The sequence below is a fragment of the Opisthocomus hoazin genome, chromosome 7, assembly GCF_030867145.1.
Source record: "Opisthocomus hoazin isolate bOpiHoa1 chromosome 7, bOpiHoa1.hap1, whole genome shotgun sequence".
In the NCBI taxonomy this organism is placed as follows: domain Eukaryota; kingdom Metazoa; phylum Chordata; class Aves; order Opisthocomiformes; family Opisthocomidae; genus Opisthocomus; species Opisthocomus hoazin.
Window position 1 is genome coordinate 14,267,512 of NC_134420.1, and position 16,350 is coordinate 14,283,861.

Genomic DNA, 16,350 nt, shown 5'->3' on the forward strand with positions numbered 1-16,350 from the left:
TAACCTTGGAATGGTGGAAGTGCCTGCCAAGCTCCTGTCTTAGCTCTGCTGCAAAAATGCGAACATCTGCAGATAGCTGGCAGTCAGAAGGGGCTAGCCTGGAAAGCTGTTGCTCAGTCTCATCTGCCCATGCAACTGCTCGCACAGAGGCACAGAGACTGGGGCTGCTTGCTTGTTCTGCATCCTCAAACGTCAAACTTAGTCTTGGAATGGGACTGGTGCCTGCCAAGCTCCTGTCTTAGCTCTGCTGCAAAAATGCGAAAGTCTGCAGATAGCTGGCAGTGAGAAGGGGCTAGCCTGGAAAGCTTTTGCTCAGCCTCATCTGCCCAGGCAACTGCTCACACAGAGGCACAAAGACTAGGGCTGCTTGCTTGTTTTGCAACCTCAAACTTGAAAGGTATCCTTGGAATGAGGGTGTAGCTGCCAGGCTCCTGTCTTAGATCTGCTCCAAAAATGCAAACTTCTGCAGATAGATGGCAGCCAGAAGGGGCTAGCCTGGAAAGCTGTTGCTCAGCCTCATCTGCCCATGGCACTGCTCGCACAGAGGCACAGAGGCTGGGGCTGCTTGCTTGTCTTGCGACATCAAACTTCAAACTTAGCCTGGGAAAGAGGGGAGTGTCTGATAGACTTCTTTCGCAGCCCTGCTCCAAAAATGTGAAAGTCTGCAGATAACTGGCAGCCAGAAGGGGCTAGCCTGGAAAGCTGTTGCTCAGCCTCATCTGCCCATGGCACTGCTCGCACAGAGGCACAGAGACTGGGGCTGCTTTATTGTCTTGCCACCTCAAACGTCAAACGTAGCCTTGGAATGGAACTGGTGCCTGCCAAGCTCCTGTCTTAGGTCTGCTTCAAAAATGGGAACATATGCAGACAGCTGATAGTCAGAAGGGGCTAGCGTGGGAAGCTGTTTCTCAGCCTCATCTGCCCATGGCACTGTTTGCACCGAGGCACAGAGACTGGGGCTGCTTGCTTGTCTTGCCACCTCAAAAGTCTTAAATATATTTGGGCTTCATGCCAGGGACGTCCTGCAGTCCTGCTCCGAAAATGCGAACGTCTGCAGATAGCTGGCAGAGAGAAGGCGCTAGCCTGGAAAGCTGTTGCTCAGCCTCATCTGCCCATGGAACTGCTTGCACAGAGGCACAGAGACTGGGGCTGCTTGTTTTTCTTCTCACCTCAAACTTGCAGTGTAACTTACGGTGTCCGTACCGAGCGCCTTCAACAGACCTGCTACGAAAATTTGAACGTATGCCGGTAGCTGGCAGCCAGAAGGAGCTATCCTGGAAAGCTGTTGATCAGCCTCATCTGCCCATGGCACTGCTCGCACAAAGGCACAGAGACTGGGGCTGCTTGCTTGTCTTGCCACCTCAAACTTCCAGTGTATGTTCGGGGAGTCCCTGTCGGGCGCCTCCCCAATCCCAGCTCCGAAAAAGGGAACATCTGCAGAGAGCTCGCAGCCAGAAGAGGCTAGGCAGGAAAGCTGTTGCTCAGCCTCATGTGCCCATGGCACTGCTCGCACAGAGGCACAGAGGCTGGGGCTGCTTGCTTGTCTTGCCACCTCAAATTTCAAACGTAGCCTGGGAATAAGGGGGGGTGACTGCTAGACTTCTTTCACAGCCCTGCTCCAAAATGTGCATGTGTCCAAATAGCTGGTAACCAGAAGGGGCTAGCCTGGAAAGCTGTTGCTCAGCCTCATCTGCCCATGCAAGTGCTCGCACAGAGGCACAGAGACTGGGGCTGCTTGCTTGTCTTGCCACCTCAAATGCAAACGAAGCCTGGGAATAGGGGTGGTGCCTGTGAAACTCCTTTCTCAGCCCTGCTCCGAAAATGCGAACGTCTGCAGATAGGGGGCAGCCAGAAGGGGCTAGATTGAAAGCTGTTTCTCAGCCTCATATGCCTATGGCACTGCTCGCACAGAGGCACAGAGACTGGGGCTGCTTGCTTGTCTTGCCACCTCAAAATTCAGACATATACTGGTATTGAGGGTGTGCCTGAAAGGCTAACTTCGCTGCCCGATTCAGTAAATGCAAAAGTCTGCAGATAGCTGGCAGCCAGAAGGGGCTAGCCTGGAAAGCTCTTGCTCAGCCTCATCTGCCCATGGCACTGCTCGCACAGAGGCACAGAGACTGGGGCTGCTTGCTTGTCTTGCCACCTGAAATGTGAAACGTAACCTTGGAATGGTGGAAGTGCCTGCCAAGCTCCTGTCTTAGCTCTGCTGCAAAAATGCGAAAGTCTGCAGATAGCTGGCAGTCAGAAGGGGCTAGCCTGGAAAGCTTTTGCTCAGCCTCATCTGCCCATGCAACTGCTCACACAGAGGCAAAAAGACTAGGGCTGCTTGCTTGTTTTGCGACCTCAAACTTGAAAGGTATCCTTGGAATGAGGGTGTAGCTGCCAGGCTCCTGTCTTAGATCTGCTCCAAAAATGTAAAATTCTGCAGATAGATGGCAGCCAGAAGGCGCTAGCCTGGAAAGCTGTTTCTCAGCCTCATCTGCCCATGGCACTGCTCGCACAGAGGCAAAGAGGCTGGGGCTGCTTGCTTGTCTTGCGACATCAAACTTCAAACTTAGCCTGGGAATGAGGGGAGTGTCTGATAGACTTCTTTAGCAGCCCTGCTCCAAAAATGTGAAAGTCTGCAGATAACTGGCAGCCAGAAGGGGCTAGCCTGGAAAGCTGTTTCTCAGCCTCATGTGCCCATGGCACTGCTTGCACAGAGGCACAGAGACTGAGGCTGCTTGCTTGTGTTGCCACATCAAACGTCAAGAGTATATTTGGGCGTCCTTGTCAGGCGCCTTCGTCAGCCCTGCTTTGAAAATGCGTATGTCTGCAGATAGCTCACAGCCAGAAGTGGCCTGCCTGGAAAGCTGTTGCTCAGCCTCATCTTCCCACGGCACTGCTCGCACAGAGGCACAGAGACTGGGGCTGCTTGCTTGTCTTCTTACCTCAAACTTCCAGTGTATGTTAGGCGAGTCACTGCCGGGCGCCTCCCCAAACCCAGCTCCGAAAAAGGGAACATCTGCAGAGAGCTCGCATCCAGAAGAGGCTAGCCTGGAAAGCTGTTGCTCAGTCTCATCTGCCCATGGCACTGCTCGGACAGAGGCACAGAGGCTGGGGCTGCTTGCTTGTCTTGCCACCTCAAATTTCAAACGTAGCCTGGGAATAAGGGTGTTGACTGCTAGACTTCTTTCGCAGCCCTGCTCCAAAATGTGAATGTCTCCAAATAGCTGGTAACCAGAAGGGGCTAGCCTGGAAAGCTGTTGCTCAGCCTCATCTGCCCATGGTACTGGTCGCACAGAGGCACAGAAACTGGGGCTGCTTGCTTGTTTTGCGACCTCAAAATTCAGACGTAACCTGGTATTGAGGGTGTGCCTGAAATGCTAACTTCGCTGCCCTCTTCAGAAAATGCGAACGTCTGCAGATAGCTGGCAGCCAGAACGGGCTAGCCTGGAAAGCTGTTGCTCAGCCTCATCTGCCCATGCAACTGCTCACACAGAGGCACAGAGACTTGGGCTGCTTGCTTGTCTTGCCACCTCAAACTTCAGAGGTAGCCTGGGAATGGGGAGGGTCCCTGCCAGGCTTCTTTCGCAGCCCTGCTCCGAAAATGCGAACGTCTGCACATAGCTGGCAGAGAGAAGGCGCTAGCCTGGAAAGCTGTTGCTCAGCCTCATCTGCCCATGGCACTGCTCGCACAGAGGCACAGAGACTGGGGCTGCTTGTTTTTCTTCTCACCTCAAACTTGCAGTGTATCTTAGGGTGTCCGTACCGAGCGCCTTCAACAGACCTGCTACGAAAATTCGAACGTCTGCCGGTAGCTGGCAGCCAGAAGAAGCTACCCTGGAAAGCTGTTGCTCAGCCTCATCTGCCCATGGCACTGCTCGCACAGAGGCACAGAAACTGGGGCTGCTTGCTTGTCTTGCCAAATCAAACTTCAAACACATCTCTGGGCGTCTGTGCACGGTGGCAGCGACAGCCCTGCTCCGAAAATGCGTACGTCTGCAGACAGCTGGCAGTCAGAAGGGGTAGCCTGGAAAGCTGTTGCTCTGCCTCATCTGTCCATGGCACTGCTCGCACAGAGGCACAGAGACTGGGACTGCTTGCTTGTCTTCTCACCTCAAATGCAAACGAAGCCTGGGAATAGGGGTGGTGAATGTGAGGCTCCTTTCTCAGCCCTGCTCCGAAAATGCGAACGTCTGCAGATAGGGGGGCAGCCAGAAGGGGCTAGCTTGAAAGCTGTTTCTCAGCCTCATATGCCTATGGCACTGCTCGCACAGAGGCACAGAGACTGGGGCTGCTTGCTTGTCTTGCCACCTCAAAATTCAGACGTATGCTGGTATTGAGGGTGTGCCTGAAAGGCTAACTTCGCTGCCCGATTCAGTAAATGCGAAAGTCTGCAGATAGCTGGCAGCCAGAAGGGGCTAGCCTGGAAAGCTGTAGCTCAGCCTCATCTGCCCATGGCACTGCTCGCACAGAGGCACAGAGACTGGGTCTGCTTGCTTGTCTTGCCACCTCAAAAGTCTTAAATATATTTGGGGTCATGCCGGGGACCTCCTGCAGTCCTGCTCCGAAAATGCGAACGTCTGCAGATAGATGGCAGAGACAATGCGCTAGCCTGGAAAGCTGTTGCTCAGCCTCATCTGCCCATGGCACTGCTCGCACTGAGGCACAGAGACTGGGGCTGCTTGTTTTTCTTCTCACCTCAAACTTCCAGTGTAACTTAGGGTGTCCGTGCCGGGCGCCTTCAACAGCCCTGCTACGAAAATTCGAACGTCTGCCGATAGCTGGCAGCCAGAAGGAGCTATCCTGGAAAGCTCTTGCTCAGCCTCATGTGCCCATGACACTGCTCGCACAGAGGCACAGAGACTGGGGCTGCTTGCTTGTGTTGCCACATCAAACGTCAAGATTATATTTGGGCGTCCTTGTCAGGCGCCTTCGTCAGCCCTGCTTTGAGAATGCGTATGTCTGCAGATAGCTGGTAGCCAGAAGGGGATAGCCTGGAAAGCTGTTGCTCAGCCTCATCTTCCCACGGCACTGCTCGCACAGAGGCACAGAGACTGGGGCTGCTTGCTTGTCTTCTTACCTCAAACTTCCAGTGTATGTTAGGCGAGTCCCTGCCGGGCGCCTCCCCAAACCCAGCTCCGAAAAAGGGAACATCTGCAGAGAGCTCGCATCCAGAAGAGGCTAGCCTGGAAAGCTGTTGCTCAGTCTCATCTGCCCATGGCACTGCTCGCACAGAGGCACAGAGGCTGGGGCTGCTTGCTTGTCTTGCCACCTCAAATTTCAAACGTAGCCTGGGAATAAGGGTGTTGACTGCTAGACTTCTTTCGCAGCCCTGCTCCAAAATGTGAATGTCTCCAAATAGCTGGTAACCAGAAGGGGCTAGCCTGGAAAGCTGTTGCTCAGCCTCATCTGCCCATGGTACTGGTCGCACAGAGGCACAGAAACTGGGGCTGCTTGCTTGTTTTGCGACCTCAAAATTCAGACGTAACCTGGTATTGAGGGTGTGCCTGAAATGCTAACTTCGCTGCCCTCTTCAGAAAATGCGAACGTCTGCAGATAGCTGGCAGCCAGAACGGGCTAGCCTGGAAAGCTGTTGCTCAGCCTCATCTGCCCATGCAACTGCTCACACAGAGGCACAGAGACTTGGGCTGCTTGCTTGTCTTGCCACCTCAAACTTCAGAGGTAGCCTGGGAATGGGGAGGGTCCCTGCCAGGCTTCTTTCGCAGCCCTGCTCCGAAAATGCGAACGTCTGCACATAGCTGGCAGAGAGAAGGCGCTAGCCTGGAAAGCTGTTGCTCAGCCTCATCTGCCCATGGCACTGCTCGCACAGAGGCACAGAGACTGGGGCTGCTTGTTTTTCTTCTCACCTCAAACTTGCAGTGTATCTTAGGGTGTCCGTACCGAGCGCCTTCAACAGACCTGCTACGAAAATTCGAACGTCTGCCGGTAGCTGGCAGCCAGAAGAAGCTACCCTGGAAAGCTGTTGCTCAGCCTCATCTGCCCATGGCACTGCTCGCACAGAGGCACAGAAACTGGGGCTGCTTGCTTGTCTTGCCAAATCAAACTTCAAACACATCTCTGGGCGTCTGTGCACGGTGGCAGCGACAGCCCTGCTCCGAAAATGCGTACGTCTGCAGACAGCTGGCAGTCAGAAGGGGTAGCCTGGAAAGCTGTTGCTCTGCCTCATCTGTCCATGGCACTGCTCGCACAGAGGCACAGAGACTGGGACTGCTTGCTTGTCTTCTCACCTCAAATGCAAACGAAGCCTGGGAATAGGGGTGGTGAATGTGAGGCTCCTTTCTCAGCCCTGCTCCGAAAATGCGAACGTCTGCAGATAGGGGGGCAGCCAGAAGGGGCTAGCTTGAAAGCTGTTTCTCAGCCTCATATGCCTATGGCACTGCTCGCACAGAGGCACAGAGACTGGGGCTGCTTGCTTGTCTTGCCACCTCAAAATTCAGACGTATGCTGGTATTGAGGGTGTGCCTGAAAGGCTAACTTCGCTGCCCGATTCAGTAAATGCGAAAGTCTGCAGATAGCTGGCAGCCAGAAGGGGCTAGCCTGGAAAGCTGTAGCTCAGCCTCATCTGCCCATGGCACTGCTCGCACAGAGGCACAGAGACTGGGTGTGCTTGCTTGTCTTGCCACCTCAAAAGTCTTAAATATATTTGGGGTCATGCCGGGGACCTCCTGCAGTCCTGCTCCGAAAATGCGAACGTCTGCAGATAGATGGCAGAGACAATGCGCTAGCCTGGAAAGCTGTTGCTCAGCCTCATCTGCCCATGGCACTGCTCGCACTGAGGCACAGAGACTGGGGCTGCTTGTTTTTCTTCTCACCTCAAACTTCCAGTGTAACTTAGGGTGTCCGTGCCGGGCGCCTTCAACAGCCCTGCTACGAAAATTCGAACGTCTGCCGATAGCTGGCAGCCAGAAGGAGCTATCCTGGAAAGCTCTTGCTCAGCCTCATGTGCCCATGACACTGCTCGCACAGAGGCACAGAGACTGGGGCTGCTTGCTTGTGTTGCCACATCAAACGTCAAGATTATATTTGGGCGTCCTTGTCAGGCGCCTTCGTCAGCCCTGCTTTGAGAATGCGTATGTCTGCAGATAGCTGGTAGCCAGAAGGGGATAGCCTGGAAAGCTGTTGCTCAGCCTCATCTTCCCACGGCACTGCTCGCACAGAGGCACAGAGACTGGGGCTGCTTGCTTGTCTTGCCACCTCAAACTTCCAGTGTATGTTAGGCGAGTCCCTGCCGGGCGCCTCCCCAAGCCCAGCTCCGAAAAAGGGAACATCTGCAGAGAGCTCGCATCCAGAAGAGGCTAGCCTGGAAAGCTGTTGCTCAGTCTCATCTGCCCATGGCACTGCTCGCACAGAGGCACAGAGGCTGGGGCTGCTTGCTTGTCTTGCCACCTCAAATTTTAAACGTAGCCTGGGAATAAGGGTGTTGACTGCTAGACTTCTTTCGCAGCCCTGCTCCAAAATGTGAATGTCTCCAAATAGCTGGTAAACCAGAGGGGGCTAGCCTGGAAAGCTGTTGCTCAGCCTCATCTGCCCATGGTACTGGTCGCACAGAGGCACAGAGACTGGGGCTGCTTGCTTGTTTTGCAACCTCAAAATTCAGACGTAACCTGGTATTGAGGGTGTGCCTGAAACGCTAACTTCGCTGCCCTCTTCAGAAAATGCGAACGTCTGCAGATAGCTGGCAGCCAGAAGGGGCTAGCCTGGAAAGCTGTTGCTCAGCCTCATCTGCCCATGCAACTGCTCGCACAGAGGCACAAAGTCTGGAGCTGCTTGCTTGTCTTGCATTCTCAAACTTCAAACATAGCCTGGAAATGAGGGGATTGTCTGATAGACTTCTTTCGCAGCCCTGCTCCAAAATTGTGAAAGTCTGCAGATAGCTGGCAGCCAGAAGGGGCTAGCCTGGCAAGCTGTTGCTCAGCCTCATCTGCCCATGGCACTGCTCGCACAGAGGCACAGAGAGTGGGACTGTTTGATTGTCTTGCCACCTCAAACGTGAAATGTAAATTTGGGTGTCCGTGCCGAGCACCTTCGGCAGCCCTGCTCCAAAAAAGCGAATGTTTACAGATAGCTGGCAGCCAGAAGTTGCTAGCCTGGAAAGCTGTTGCTCAGCCTCATCTGCCCATGGCACTGCTCGCACAGAGGCACAGAGACTGGGGCTGCTTGCTTGTCTTGCAATCTCAAATTTCAAACGTATCCTTGAATGAGGGGAGTGTCTGATAGACTTCTTTCGCAGACCTGCTCCGAAAATGTGAAAGTCTGCAGATAACTGGCATCCAGAAGGGGCTAGCCTGGCAAGCTGTTGCTCAGCCTCATCTGCCCATGGCACTGCTCGCACAGAGGCACAGAGACTGGGGCTGCTTGCTTGTCTTGCCACCTCAAACTTCAGAGGAAACCTGGGAATGGGGAGGGTCCCTGCCAGGCTCCTTTCGCAGCCCTGCTCCGAAAATGCAAATGTCTGCAGATAGGTGGCAGCCAGAAGGGCTGGCTTGAAGACTGTTGCTCAGCCTCATCTGCCCATGGCACTGCTCGCACAGAGGCACAGAGACTGGGGCTGCTTGCTTGTCTTCTCACCTCACATGCAAACGAAGCCTGGGAATAGGGGTGGTGCCTGTGAGGCTCCTTTCTCAGCCCTGCTCCGAAAATGCGTACGTCTGCAGGTAGGGGGCAGCCAGAAGGGGCTAGCTTGAAAGCTGTTTCTCAGCCTCATATGCCTATGGCACTGCTCGCACAGAGGCACAGAGACTGGGGCTGCTTGCTTGTCTTGCCACCTCAAAATTCAGAAATATAGTGGTATTGAGGGTGTGCCTGAAAGGCTAACTTCGCTGCCCGATTCAGTAAATGCGAAAGTCTGCAGATAGCTGGCAGACAGAAGGGGCTAGCCAGGAAAGCTGTTGCTCCGCCTCATCTGCCCATGGCACTGCTCTCACAGAGGCACAGAGACTGGGGCTGCTTGCTTGTCTTGCAACATCAAACTTCAAACTTAGCCTGGGAATGAGGGGAGAGCCTGATAGACTTCTTTCGCAGCCCTGCTCCAAAAATGTGAAAGTCTGCAGATAGCTGGCATCCAGAAGGGACTAGCCTGGCAAGCTGTTGCTCAGCCTCATCTGCACATGGCACTGCTCGCAGAGAGGCACAGAGACTGGGGCTGCTTGCTTGTCTTGTCACCTCAAATGCAAACGAAGCCTGGGAATGGGGGTGGTGCCTGTGAGGCTCCTTTCTCAGCCCTGCTCCGAAAATGCGAACGTCTGCAGATAGGTGGCAGTCAGCAGGGGCTAGCCTGGAAAGCTGTTTCTCAGCCTCATGTGCCCATGGCACTGCTCGCACAGAGGCACAGAGACTGGGGCTGCTTACTTGTCTTGCCACGTGAAAAGTCAAACGTAGTCTTGGAATGGGACTGGTGCCTGCCTAGCTCCTGTCTTAGCTCTCCTGAAAAAATGCAAACATCTGCAGACAGCTAGCAGTCAGAAGGGGCTAGCCTGGAAAGCTGTTGCTCAGCCTCATGTGCCCATGGCACTGCTCGCACAGAGGCACAGAGACTGGGGCTACTTGCTTGTCTTGCAACCTCAAACGTCAGACACTTCTCTGGGCGTCTGTGCACGGCGGAAGCGACAGCCCTGCTTTGAAAATGTGTAAGTCTGCAGACAGCTGGCATTCAGAAGACGCTGGCTTAGAAAGCTGTTTCTCAGCCTCATGTGTCCATGGCACTGCTTCCCCCGGATCAAGGAGACAGGGGCTGCTTGCTTATCCTGCCACCTGAAACTTTAAACATATCTTCGGGCATCCGTGCAGGTGCCTGTCTGAGCTCTGCTGCAAAAAAGCGAACATCTGCAGATAGCTGGCAGTCAGAAGGGGCTAGCCTGGAAAACTGTTGCTCAGCCTCATCTGCCCATGGCACTGCTCGCGCAGAGGCAGAGAGACTGGGGTTGCTTGCTTGTCTTGCCACCTCAAATTTCAAACGTAGCCTGAGAATAAGATTGATGACTGCTAGACTTCTTTCGCAGCCCTGCTCCAAAATGTGAATGTCTCCAAATAGCTGGTAGCCAGAAGGAGCTAGCCTGGAAAGCTGTTGCTCAGCCTCATCTGCCCATGGTACTGGTCGCACAGAGGCACAGAGACTGGGGCTGCTTGCTTGTCTTTCCACCTCAAAATTCAGATGTAACCTGGTATTGAGGGTGTGCCTGAAAGGGTAACTTTGCTGCCCTCTTCAGAAAATGCGAACGTCTGCAGATAGCTGGCAGCCAGAACGGGCTAGCCTGGAAAGCTTTTGCTCAGCCTCATCTGCCCAGGCAACTGCTCACACAGAGGCACAAAGACTGGGTCCGCTTGCTTTTTTTGCAACCTCAAACTTGAAAGGTATCCTTGAATGAGGGTGTTGCTGCCAGGCTGCTGTCTTAGATCTGCTCCAAAAATGCAAACCTCTGCAGATAGATGGCAGCCAGAAGGGGCTAGCCTGGAAAGCTGTTGCTCAGCCTCATCTGCCCATGGCACTGCTCGCACAGAGGCACAAAGACTGGGAATGTTTGATTGTCTTGCCCCCTCAAACGTAAAATGTATATTTGGGTGTCCGTGCCGGGCACCTTCGGCAGTCCTGCTCCAAAAAAGCGAATGTCTACAGATAGCTGGCAGCCAGAATTTGCTAACCTGGAAAGCTGTTGCTCAGCCTCATCTGCCCATGGCACTGCTCGCACAGAGGCACAGAGACTGGGGCTGCTTGTTTTTCTTCTCACCTCAAACTTGCAGTGTATCTTAGGGTGTCCGTACCGAGCGCCTTCAACAGACCTGCTACGAAAATTCGAACGTCTGCCGGTAGCTGGCAGCCAGAAGAAGCTACCCTGGAAAGCTGTTGCTCAGCCTCATCTGCCCATGGCACTGCTCGCACAGAGGCACAGAAACTGGGGCTGCTTGCTTGTCTTGCCAAATCAAACTTCAAACACATCTCTGGGCGTCTGTGCACGGTGGCAGCGACAGCCCTGCTCCGAAAATGCGTACGTCTGCAGACAGCTGGCAGTCAGAAGGGGTAGCCTGGAAAGCTGTTGCTCTGCCTCATCTGTCCATGGCACTGCTCGCACAGAGGCACAGAGACTGGGACTGCTTGCTTGTCTTCTCACCTCAAATGCAAACGAAGCCTGGGAATAGGGGTGGTGAATGTGAGGCTCCTTTCTCAGCCCTGCTCCGAAAATGCGAACGTCTGCAGATAGGGGGCAGCCAGAAGGGGCTAGCTTGAAAGCTGTTTCTCAGCCTCATATGCCTATGGCACTGCTCGCACAGAGGCACAGAGACTGGGGCTGCTTACTTGTCTTGCCACGTGAAAAGTCAAACGTAGTCTTGGAATGGGACTGGTGCCTGCCTAGCTCCTGTCTTAGCTCTCCTGAAAAAATGCAAACATCTGCAGACAGCTAGCAGTCAGAAGGGGCTAGCCTGGAAAGCTGTTGCTCAGCCTCATGTGCCCATGGCACTGCTCGCACAGAGGCACAGAGACTGGGGCTACTTGCTTGTCTTGCAACCTCAAACGTCAGACACTTCTCTGGGCGTCTGTGCACGGCGGAAGCGACAGCCCTGCTTTGAAAATGCGTAAGTCTGCAGACAGCTGGCATTCAGAAGACGCTGGCTTAGAAAGCTGTTTCTCAGCCTCATGTGTCCATGGCACTGCTTCCCCCGGATCAAGGAGACAGGGGCTGCTTGCTTATCCTGCCACCTGAAACTTTAAACATATCTTCGGGCATCCGTGCAGGTGCCTGTCTGAGCTCTGCTGCAAAAAAGCGAACATCTGCAGATAGCTGGCAGTCAGAAGGGGCTAGCCTGGAAAACTGTTGCTCAGCCTCATCTGCCCATGGCACTGCTCGCGCAGAGGCAGAGAGACTGGGGTTGCTTGCTTGTCTTGCCACCTCAAATTTCAAACGTAGCCTGAGAATAAGATTGATGACTGCTAGACTTCTTTCGCAGCCCTGCTCCAAAATGTGAATGTCTCCAAATAGCTGGTAGCCAGAAGGAGCTAGCCTGGAAAGCTGTTGCTCAGCCTCATCTGCCCATGGTACTGGTCGCACAGAGGCACAGAGACTGGGGCTGCTTGCTTGTCTTTCCACCTCAAAATTCAGATGTAACCTGGTATTGAGGGTGTGCCTGAAAGGGTAACTTTGCTGCCCTCTTCAGAAAATGCGAACGTCTGCAGATAGCTGGCAGCCAGAACGGGCTAGCCTGGAAAGCTTTTGCTCAGCCTCATCTGCCCAGGCAACTGCTCACACAGAGGCACAAAGACTGGGTCCGCTTGCTTTTTTTGCAACCTCAAACTTGAAAGGTATCCTTGAATGAGGGTGTTGCTGCCAGGCTGCTGTCTTAGATCTGCTCCAAAAATGCAAACCTCTGCAGATAGATGGCAGCCAGAAGGGGCTAGCCTGGAAAGCTGTTGCTCAGCCTCATCTGCCCATGGCACTGCTCGCACAGAGGCACAAAGACTGGGAATGTTTGATTGTCTTGCCCCCTCAAACGTAAAATGTATATTTGGGTGTCCGTGCCGGGCACCTTCGGCAGTCCTGCTCCAAAAAAGCGAATGTCTACAGATAGCTGGCAGCCAGAATTTGCTAACCTGGAAAGCTGTTGCTCAGCCTCATCTGCCCATGGCACTGCTCGCACAGAGGCACAGAGACTGGGGCTGCTTGTTTTTCTTCTCACCTCAAACTTGCAGTGTATCTTAGGGTGTCCGTACCGAGCGCCTTCAACAGACCTGCTACGAAAATTCGAACGTCTGCCGGTAGCTGGCAGCCAGAAGAAGCTACCCTGGAAAGCTGTTGCTCAGCCTCATCTGCCCATGGCACTGCTCGCACAGAGGCACAGAAACTGGGGCTGCTTGCTTGTCTTGCCAAATCAAACTTCAAACACATCTCTGGGCGTCTGTGCACGGTGGCAGCGACAGCCCTGCTCCGAAAATGCGTACGTCTGCAGACAGCTGGCAGTCAGAAGGGGTAGCCTGGAAAGCTGTTGCTCTGCCTCATCTGTCCATGGCACTGCTCGCACAGAGGCACAGAGACTGGGACTGCTTGCTTGTCTTCTCACCTCAAATGCAAACGAAGCCTGGGAATAGGGGTGGTGAATGTGAGGCTCCTTTCTCAGCCCTGCTCCGAAAATGCGAACGTCTGCAGATAGGGGGCAGCCAGAAGGGGCTAGCTTGAAAGCTGTTTCTCAGCCTCATATGCCTATGGCACTGCTCGCACAGAGGCACAGAGACTGGGGCTGCTTGCTTGTCTTGCCACCTTAAAATTCAGACGTATGCTGGTATTGAGGGTGTGCCTGAAAGGCTAACTTCGCTGCCCGATTCAGTAAATGCGAAAGTCTGCAGATAGCTGGCAGCCAGAAGGGGCTAGCCTGGAAAGCTGTAGCTCAGCCTCATCTGCCCATGGCACTGCTCGCACAGAGGCACAGAGACTGGGTGTGCTTGCTTGTCTTGCCACCTCAAAAGTCTTAAATATATTTGGGGTCATGCCGGGGACCTCCTGCAGTCCTGCTCCGAAAATGCGAACGTCTGCAGATAGATGGCAGAGACAATGCGCTAGCCTGGAAAGCTGTTGCTCAGCCTCATCTGCCCATGGCACTGCTCGCACTGAGGCACAGAGACTGGGGCTGCTTGTTTTTCTTCTCACCTCAAACTTCCAGTGTAACTTAGGGTGTCCGTGCCGGGCGCCTTCAACAGCCCTGCTACGAAAATTCGAACGTCTGCCGATAGCTGGCAGCCAGAAGGAGCTATCCTGGAAAGCTCTTGCTCAGCCTCATGTGCCCATGACACTGCTCGCACAGAGGCACAGAGACTGGGGCTGCTTGCTTGTGTTGCCACATCAAACGTCAAGATTATATTTGGGCGTCCTTGTCAGGCGCCTTCGTCAGCCCTGCTTTGAGAATGCGTATGTCTGCAGATAGCTGGTAGCCAGAAGGGGATAGCCTGGAAAGCTGTTGCTCAGCCTCATCTTCCCACGGCACTGCTCGCACAGAGGCACAGAGACTGGGGCTGCTTGCTTGTCTTGCCACCTCAAACTTCCAGTGTATGTTAGGCGAGTCCCTGCCGGGCGCCTCCCCAAGCCCAGCTCCGAAAAAGGGAACATCTGCAGAGAGCTCGCATCCAGAAGAGGCTAGCCTGGAAAGCTGTTGCTCAGTCTCATCTGCCCATGGCACTGCTCGCACAGAGGCACAGAGGCTGGGGCTGCTTGCTTGTCTTGCCACCTCAAATTTTAAACGTAGCCTGGGAATAAGGGTGTTGACTGCTAGACTTCTTTCGCAGCCCTGCTCCAAAATGTGAATGTCTCCAAATAGCTGGTAAACCAGAGGGGGCTAGCCTGGAAAGCTGTTGCTCAGCCTCATCTGCCCATGGTACTGGTCGCACAGAGGCACAGAGACTGGGGCTGCTTGCTTGTTTTGCAACCTCAAAATTCAGACGTAACCTGGTATTGAGGGTGTGCCTGAAACGCTAACTTCGCTGCCCTCTTCAGAAAATGCGAACGTCTGCAGATAGCTGGCAGCCAGAAGGGGCTAGCCTGGAAAGCTGTTGCTCAGCCTCATCTGCCCATGCAACTGCTCGCACAGAGGCACAAAGTCTGGAGCTGCTTGCTTGTCTTGCATTCTCAAACTTCAAACATAGCCTGGAAATGAGGGGATTGTCTGATAGACTTCTTTCGCAGCCCTGCTCCAAAATTGTGAAAGTCTGCAGATAGCTGGCAGCCAGAAGGGGCTAGCCTGGCAAGCTGTTGCTCAGCCTCATCTGCCCATGGCACTGCTCGCACAGAGGCACAGAGAGTGGGACTGTTTGATTGTCTTGCCACCTCAAACGTGAAATGTAAATTTGGGTGTCCGTGCCGAGCACCTTCGGCAGCCCTGCTCCAAAAAAGCGAATGTTTACAGATAGCTGGCAGCCAGAAGTTGCTAGCCTGGAAAGCTGTTGCTCAGCCTCATCTGCCCATGGCACTGCTCGCACAGAGGCACAGAGACTGGGGCTGCTTGCTTGTCTTGCAATCTCAAATTTCAAACGTATCCTTGAATGAGGGGAGTGTCTGATAGACTTCTTTCGCAGACCTGCTCCGAAAATGTGAAAGTCTGCAGATAACTGGCATCCAGAAGGGGCTAGCCTGGCAAGCTGTTGCTCAGCCTCATCTGCCCATGGCACTGCTCGCACAGAGGCACAGAGACTGGGGCTGCTTGCTTGTCTTGCCACCTCAAAATTCAGAGGAAACCTGGGAATGGGGAGGGTCCCTGCCAGGCTCCTTTCGCAGCCCTGCTCCGAAAATGCAAATGTCTGCAGATAGGTGGCAGCCAGAAGGGCTGGCTTGAAGACTGTTGCTCAGCCTCATCTGCCCATGGCACTGCTCGCACAGAGGCACAGAGACTGGGGCTGCTTGCTTGTCTTCTCACCTCACATGCAAACGAAGCCTGGGAATAGGGGTGGTGCCTGTGAGGCTCCTTTCTCAGCCCTGCTCCGAAAATGCGTACGTCTGCAGGTAGGGGGCAGCCAGAAGGGGCTAGCTTGAAAGCTGTTTCTCAGCCTCATATGCCTATGGCACTGCTCGCACAGAGGCACAGAGACTGGGGCTGCTTGCTTGTCTTGCCACCTCAAAATTCAGAAATATAGTGGTATTGAGGGTGTGCCTGAAAGGCTAACTTCGCTGCCCGATTCAGTAAATGCGAAAGTCTGCAGATAGCTGGCAGACAGAAGGGGCTAGCCAGGAAAGCTGTTGCTCCGCCTCATCTGCCCATGGCACTGCTCTCACAGAGGCACAGAGACTGGGGCTGCTTGCTTGTCTTGCAACATCAAACTTCAAACTTAGCCTGGGAATGAGGGGAGAGCCTGATAGACTTCTTTCGCAGCCCTGCTCCAAAAATGTGAAAGTCTGCAGATAGCTGGCATCCAGAAGGGACTAGCCTGGCAAGCTGTTGCTCAGCCTCATCTGCACATGGCACTGCTCGCAGAGAGGCACAGAGACTGGGGCTGCTTGCTTGTCTTGTCACCTCAAATGCAAACGAAGCCTGGGAATGGGGGTGGTGCCTGTGAGGCTCCTTTCTCAGCCCTGCTCCGAAAATGCGAACGTCTGCAGATAGGTGGCAGTCAGCAGGGGCTAGCCTGGAAAGCTGTTTCTCAGCCTCATGTGCCCATGGCACTGCTCGCACAGAGGCACAGAGACTGGGGCTGCTTACTTGTCTTGCCACGTGAAAAGTCAAACGTAGTCTTGGAATGGGACTGGTGCCTGCCTAGCTCCTGTCTTAGCTCTCCTGAAAAAATGCAAACATCTGCAGACAGCTAGCAGTCAGAAGGGGCTAGCCTGGAAAGCTGTTGCTCAGCCTCATGTGCCCATGGCACTGCTCGCACAG